We start from the raw sequence: 8,542 nt of genomic DNA, 5'->3' as shown, positions 1-8,542 counted from the left end.
TAAGACTTAATGATGCACTTTGGGCTTATCGAACTGCTTGTAAAACATCATTAGGTATGTCACCTTATATGCTAGTTTATGGAAAACCTTGTCACTTGCCTGTAGAACTTGAACATAAAGCTTATTAGGCTATTAAAGCTTTCAATTCAAACCTAGATGATGCTAGGCAGCTACGTAAATTACAAATAAATGAGCTTGAGGAAATAAGAAATGATGCATATGAGAATTCAAAAATTCATAAAGCAAGAATCAAAGAGTTTCATGACAAGAGAATCTTAAGAAAAACATTTGATGTTGGTCAAAAAGTTTTGCTTTATAATTCTCGACTCCATTTATTTCCCGGAAAGCTAAGATCAAGATGGAGCGGTCCATTTATTGTGAAACATGTGTATCCTTATGAGGCCTTTGATATTGAGAATCCAAAGAATGGCAATGTTTTTAAGGTAAATGGACATCGTTTGAAAGCTTACTTTGATAATTTTCCTACTGAAAATGAATCAATTGGTTTGAATAATCCTCTATATAAAGGTTGATTATTATGTTTTTCTCACATTATTTTTATGTTTCTTTTTGGTGTGATTCTTGTTTTGCTAGTCTTTCTCCAACCTCGGTCAAATGGCGGATAACGATGTGAAAGATTAAGGTTGTTAATGAACCATGGAATTCCTGAAGATATTCGCTGGATGATTGAAGCAAAGGTCCAATTATCAGGTGAGTCTTCCAATACTTTTATTTCATACATGTCTGGGACAGGTAAAAGCACTTTTGCAAAGAAACGTCGTGCAAAATGATTGAAAGTCTGTCACCGATGTGCTCGATGGACTTGTAATGCAAAATGTCATTTTTTTAGGAATAGTATCTATAAACCGTGAAGATAAAATACAATTCATTAAGGATGGCATGAGTAAGGACTCTCGACAATGGATATCTTGGCTCTCGCATCGATGAAGAACGTAGCGAAATGCGATACTTGGTGTGAATTGTAGAATCCCGTGAACCATCGAGTCTTTGAACGCAAGTTGCACCCGAGGTCTCTTGGTCGAGGGCACATCTGCCTGGGTGTCACGCATTATCATCCCCACTCCCCTCGGCTCTCGAGGGCGGGGGTGGATATTGGTCTCCCAGACGCTTCTACTCACGGTTGGCCCAAAAGCGAGTCCTTGACGACGGTCGCCACGACGAGCGGTGGTTGAGAGACCCTCAAACACGGTCATGCGTGCCCCTGTCACCCCTGGGATCTCCTGGACCCTCAGGCATCGACTTTCTAGGATGCTCTCGTTGCGACCCCAGTTCAGATGGGACTACCCGCTGAGTTTAAGCATATCAATAAGCATCGTGCAATTCATGATTAATGGCCTCATTTTTATAAAGAACATGATCGACTTAGTCTTGGGAATCTAACTAAAAAAGACCCTGTTTGTCAGTAAACTGGATGAGAAGTTTATCCCTGACCCATAGAGGGCGTTTAAGTCGTTCTTGAACAGAAAACCAAGAGAAGATGTGAGCTACAATCACAACTACTTGTACATACACATGTTTTTTTTTAAAAAAAAAGAGAGAGAGAAAGTGAGACTCTAGCTAGCCTACATATAGGTGGTATGATTGCATTTTCAATTTCTCATCTATAAAATCTTCTTTTCCTTCCTTTCATTTGTACTCAACCCATACATTCAACAAATATAGAAGTGTGTAGAAATGGCAAGTTCCTCAGTTCCTAAAAAAAAATTGTGTTTTCGGTGGATCCAGTCCTAGGAAAGAAAAAGAGTTTTTAGAATCAGCAAATCATCTTGGTCCGGTACTAGCTGAGAGAAAGATTCATTTAGTGTATGGGGGAGGCAGCCTTAGGTTAATGGGAACTGTGTTAATAGCTGCATTTTTAGGTGGCAGTCAAGTTTTGGGTGTCATTCCAACAGCTTTGGCCAAAATGGACATCATTGGAAAAACAATTTCTAACATTTTCAACATGACAAATCCTCATCTCTGCTGCTACTGCTGAGCAATTGATTAATGAACTACAATCTTTCATCCCTGTAGTTGATTCCTCTATGAATCAACTCAATTGGTCAATCACGGAACGCCGTAAAAAGCTTAGATTAGATTTGAGCCTTAGTTTGTGAAAACTTGTGTCTTTTGGTTTTATTAATAGCATAATATTTGTGTTTTGTTATTTCTTATATTTGTTTAAGTGTGTTTCAGGTTTGTTAGTAGTCGTTGTTTTAGGTGATGTCTTCTATACTCTATCTTTCCACCTTAGGACATTGAGGATAATGTCTCATTTTGGTTGGAGGGTGAGGGTAGTTTATAAAAAAAACTAACTATTTTACTATTATTAAAACCATTTGATAGAACTATTGTTGTTAAAATGACTCTTGAGACGCATTTTAGTAATCATTTTCCAATGGTTATTCATAACAAGGTCTATCATAACACTTCTTGAAATATTCAGGTTTGCAAACTCTCGTATTGAAATATACTCATTTAACAAGTATTCTTAAACCTTCATTTTCACACACATACTTTAACATATGATTGTGGGTTGCACATTGTATTATTACATTATTTATGTTCTTTTGTTAAAGGTAACAACTAAAGGAAAACGATAGTATATAATTTGCAAAAAAAAAACAAAAACAAAAACAAATTGATAATAAAATGAATAAATAAAAAAGTAGATAAGTTTGGTTTTGTAACCTCCTTGACTTAAGCAATTAAGGCCGAAGGGGTGTTTTAACACCTAATACCCTAAAGGCAACTGATTTGGGAGCTATTGGCCTAGTGCTTGTTACATGAGTTGAGGAGAAAGCTTAAGGGAATCAAACATTGCACTATCTATATTTTAGTTTCTGCAACCTGAGTTACTAAGCTCGAAGGGGTGTCTCAACACCTAATGCCCTAAGACCAACTGGTCTAGGAGTAATTAGCCTAAAGCTCGTTACATGGATTAAGGATGCGTTGTGTTTCAAGTTATCAAAATAATAATAACAATAGTCCCAACTTAAGGAAATTAACCTTAAACATTAGAACAAAATTTTGAATTCTTCCAAGAAAAGCCCCATAGCTTTGTTTTGAGATATTAAGCACAAAATGAAGGTTTATTAATATCTTGTTTAGGAAGTATGAAGCAGATATATAAATTTAATGAGAGTTTGTTTATTTGGATAAATTAATGGAAGTTGAATGATTGCTTTTGAATGTCGCAAATTGTTTTAACGCTTTAATTACTAGGGACTAGTAATAAGCTGGTTGGCGGGTGTGATTAATACTTAAAAATGTATTTTTATCAAGGTTTTATATCATCATATTGCACTTAAAGTATCATTAAATTCCCTAACTTGAGCATGTTTTATAATAGCAAGTACGATAACATAAGACATCTTTAATTTATGGTAAATGTTCATTTTGAATGCAGGTTTATCCCACAACTCAAAGGATTGATTGATGTGATTAACTATTAAAAGTGAAGAGACAAAGAGAGGACTAAGCTTAGAGAAGAGATATTGGTTCAATTTAAACTAGAACACCATTCGGTTATTGGATGATAACTAGAGTTGTAGACCTTGGATATAGGTCTAGTTTATCTTGATGGGAAGCTAAGACATAGGTCTAAAACTTTCATGCGGAGTCCAAGATTCAAAGCTTCTGTTTTCAAGTTCAACTCTTAACATCAAAATAGACGTCTGAATCTATCCTGCAGCCCAGACACTGTTCAGTATTCAGCCTACATATCAAGTTCTAGAAGTCCAAATGAGCTCTGGTTTTTTTTGTTGAAAAGTTAAGACAATTGCCCACAACTTTTATGGAGACTATGTGCTCGAATTCTGATGTTAGCAATGACGTTTTGGCCAGCCAACAATGTCAATAACCACCCACCAAGTCAATGGTTGGCCACCAACTAAATAGTTAGTCATCTAATCAATAGTTCCGAATTTTAGCCTATAAAAGGAGGCATTTGCCATGTATTTAGGCATCTTGTTTTTTAGATCAAGATCATCTTCTTGCTTTCTCTCTTTGTAATGTTCAAGTTTTCTTTCATGCTATATTAATCTCTTATTTATGCTTTTTCATTTCCTTTCCTATTCTTAGTTAACTTATATCATAATCATGTTCTTATCTTGTTTATTCATGTTTCTCTTCTTCTTAATGTTTAGCTAAGTTTATTATGTCAAGGTGAAAAGGTTTCATTAGTGGTGTTAGAATATGTATAATATAAACTCAACATAGACTTCAATGTTTATATCCAAGAAAGTTTGTCATTAACATGTTTTATCATTTTTATCTTATTCACTCTTAATACCTTGCTTGTTAAATGGTGAATCTAGATTTATATTGTAAAACACTTAGTACAAGAAATGCTTGATCCTTCATAGTCTTCAGCCGACATCTTTGTTATTAGAGGAACTTGATTTGTTGTTAACATAAGTTAGCATCATGAATACCTGACAATATTTACAAGTATGGTGTTACTTAGATAAGATGATTGATATGATCATGTCAATAATTTATAATGAGCTAATAACGATAAACCATCCAATTGGATCCTCCTTTGTGTGTGGTTTCTCGTTGAGTAATAAAAAGAGTTTATATTATATTTATTTGAAATACCATTAGTGGATCCTCTAACCTTGACAATTGTTCTTATCTTTGATTAAATCTTTACATCAATATCACATCTCAAAAGTTCTCTCCAACTTTTCTCCTTTTATTATTGATAATTTATATAGTTCACCTCCCTGTGGTTCTACCCCGGTCTTGCTGGGTTATTTATTACTTTGACACTCCTGCACTTGGGATAAAACATCAACTCTTTGATCGTGTCAAGGACTAGATAGAAAGATTAAGGATAATGGGGGCTGGATGGGGGGACCTATTCTAGATACATTGACAAAAAAGAAATGGATGAACATGAAGAACAAAACCTAGACTAAAGGCCACCCAAGGAAAAAATTTGGAAAAGGATGAAATGAAGTGATAAAACCTGAAATTTGTGACCTTATTTAACTCATGGAAACATGCATGAGCTGAGGTGAGGTAAAAATTCATTTTCTTGATAATTTATGGATTTAATATGCATGAATAAAGAGTTGTGTGAAAATAAAATGGAAGAATGTGCAGAGTTATGATCTTGTTGAACCCTTAGGAAGATAACTGAGTTGAAATAGAATTTGTTAATGCTTTGATTTTGTTATAAGGTTAATGAACTTGCATGAATATGGTTTAAGTGAATGAGAATGTGGTTATGACATGATTGTTGTGATTATACTTGTGTTAATGACATAAATTCTGCATATATGGTGGATGAAGTTATGCGAAAATGTGTTGAAATCATAATAAATGTGCATAATTGTGTTGTTGTTAAGCCTTAGGGGCATGTTGAAATTGAAGTGGAAATCACACCATGTTAATGCCTTGATTTTTGCATAGGTAACGGATGAACTTGTTTAATTAGAAATCAAATGGTTAAATGTATGATCATGTCATGTTGTTGGGAATATGTTTGTGTTAGACTTGATAAAATGCATGCAAAAGATTGAATAAAATAGGGCAACTATGTTTCAACCATTTAGAGTAAAATTAGAAATGACTTAAAAGTCGCTGATGATTACTGAATCAGCAACAACATAGATTGCGTTAATGATTTCTGGATCAACAGCAACTCCGTTTTTGTCAATGATTTTTGTATCAATAGTGGGATGTGTGCGCTGATGAATTCTATGTTAGCAGCGAACCAGTTTCCGTTGCCTAATTATGTTGTCAGCAGCGAATCAGTTTTCTTGAGCTTAATAAAAAGGGCAGAATCATGACTACTAGAAACAAATCTAATAGACGAGATCACAACAGAAAATTTCTGAAACCAAGCACGAAGTGCTTGTTTGAGACCAAATAACGCTTTCTTGAGCTTAGAAACATACCTAAAGTCATGTGAAACACCAGGAGGGGGTGCTATATAAACTTTTTCTTGAAGATCTCCATTCAAGAAGGCACTTTTAACATCAAGTTGAGAGATGTGCCACTAACAAACTGAAGCTACAACAATAAGAGCATGAATAGTAGTCATTTATGCAATTGGGGCAAATGTCTCGTCATAATCCATATCATATTGTTACATATTGTTGAGAGTATGCTTTTGCAACTAACCTAGCTTTGTATCATTCAATAGACCCATCAGAATTAGTCTTGATCTTATACACCCAACGATAACTAACAACACTCTTACTAGGAGGTAGAGGAACCAAATCCCAAGTATTTATCTTATGCAAAGCAAAAGGTTCCACATCCATAGCTTGCTATAAAAAAGGATAGGAAGAGGGCTCAGAGAGACAATGAACAGAAGCTAAAAAAGAAGTAAATGATGAAGAATAACAAGAATAAGCAAATTCTAGTAGTTTTATGGATGTACAAATGCATATGGATTGACATAAAGGTGGATCCACAATCTTAGACGAAGCTTTGGGGGGTTGTAGATGAGAATGAAGCTTTAGGTCTGCCAGAGAGTAAAGTGTCAGTACCTGCAGAATGATTAGTACAAATTGGTTGAACATGGGAAGGGGTATCTAAGGTACTAGGAACATGAGATGATAAACTATCAAAATCCTCAGAAAAGGGATCTATACAAATAATATCAGGTTTAGTCAAGTTATGAGTAGTGGATGGAATCGAAAAGAAATGTATATGCTCGAGAAAGACAATATAACGAGATACATAAAGTTTCTAAGTTATTGGATAAAAACAATGATACCCTTTTTTTCCTTCACTATAACCCGAAAAGACACAAATAGCAGATCGAGAGGACAACTTACTACATTAAACATGAGGATGAATAACAAAACAAGTACAACCAAAAACTCTAAAGGAGGAATAATCACGGACATACCTATATAACTTTTTAAAATGAGAAAAATCTTAACTATGAGAAGATGAGATTGTATTAATCAAACTTATAGCAATAAGGACAACTTCTCCCCAAAACTCACTAGGAATAAAAACAAACAACACGAGAGAATGAGTAGTTTCGACAATGTGCCTATGTTTTCTTTTAGTAACACCATTTTGCTTAGGAGTATCTGTACACGATGTTTGGTGAATGGTTCCATTTAAGGCAAGCAACTCACAAAATTTATTAGAGGTGTATTCCCCACCTAAATCACACCTAAAACATTTGATAACAATAGAATGTTGAGTTTTGACAAGAGCTCCAAAGGCTGTATATATCTCAAAGAATTCATAATGATGTTTCAATAAATAAACCCAACAATAACGAGTATGATCATCAATAAAAGAATCATAATATCACGACCCTCCTTTTGTGCCAACAAGAGAAGGTCCCCATACATCAGAATGAATCAAGTCAAATGGGAAAAAGGAAACATAAATACTTCTATCAAAAGGGAAAGGGAAAAATTTCACCAGTTTACATCCATTACAATAAGAAATATCACAAGGTTGCAAATTTCCTAAAGCTCCTATGGGTGCCAAAAATCTCAAACAAGAAGATGAAACATGACCTAGACGAGAATGCCATAAATAAAGACTAGAAGATGAATGACTCAAATGAAAAGAAGACAAATCAACAGTAGTAGCAGCAACAACTGGCATCGGCTTTTCCAAGCCCAAAACAACGGTACATTTATACACACATACTTGACACACATCGTGTTGGTAATCGGCGAACCTGTTCTCTCTCATTATCAAGATACAATCCATACACCAACATCAACAACATTTCATTTAAAAGTGAATCTTACATATACACATAATATTATGTTTGCATAATTATAAATATTAAAAATATACTATATAGTCATCACAAATTTAAACAGAAAGATCTAATAATAGTTATACATTCAGTACATTAATTCATACAAAATACATTATGATTTAGAATGCAACTACATGATTCCTTGCAAAAATAGGTTCCTGTGCATTGGGTTTCCTAGGCATCTCGTTGGTGTGACATCCTTGCTGCAGTACAAAACAATTATAAGAATATGATTACTTAATAATAATAAGCAGTCTGGCAGTTTAATGAAGCATTAACATTATCCCAAGTTTGAAGCGTAACATTTGTAGTTTCTTTATGTACTTGGTATGCACGACTTGTAGTACATATAAAGGCATCAATTCTTGCAATCAACCATAATCTTAAATCCAGTTATCCTCTTAAGTCATCATTAGTCGAAGTTAATCGTTCACCAGTCCTGGCTATCCACTTTAGATGTCATTAGCCGAAGCTAATCAACCATTTGTCCCGGCCATCCATTCGGATGCCATTAGCAGAAGCTAATCAATCATTTGTCATCCAAAGCTAATCAATCATTTGGCATCCATTCGGATGCCATTAATCGAAGCTAATCAACCATTTGTACCGACCATCCATTCGGATGCCATTAGTCGAAGCTAATCAATCATTTGTCCCGGCCATCCATTTGGATGCCACTAGCTGAAGCTAATCAATCATTTGTCAACATTTACCCATTTTGCAGTTTGATATCTATACTAACACAATACGATAACAATTCATGATAGAGCATTTCATAAATCAATG

At 34.7% G+C, this 8,542-nt stretch overlaps 1 non-coding gene across 1 annotated transcript; it reads left to right on the top strand.

Moving 5' to 3' along the window:
* The first annotated feature begins 909 nt into the window (after positions 1-909).
* Positions 910-1,065, top strand: LOC133684342 (5.8S ribosomal RNA). Its single transcript, XR_009837852.1, has one exon. It is a non-coding gene; the product is annotated as a 5.8S ribosomal RNA (ribosomal RNA).
* Positions 1,066-8,542: the final 7,477 nt, after the last annotated feature.

This window comes from Populus nigra, chromosome 2 (genome assembly GCF_951802175.1).
Source record: "Populus nigra chromosome 2, ddPopNigr1.1, whole genome shotgun sequence".
In the NCBI taxonomy this organism is placed as follows: Eukaryota; Viridiplantae; Streptophyta; class Magnoliopsida; order Malpighiales; family Salicaceae; genus Populus; species Populus nigra.
The sequence above is the reverse complement of the archived record's forward strand: the minus strand, read 5'-3'. Positions and strand labels throughout refer to the sequence as shown.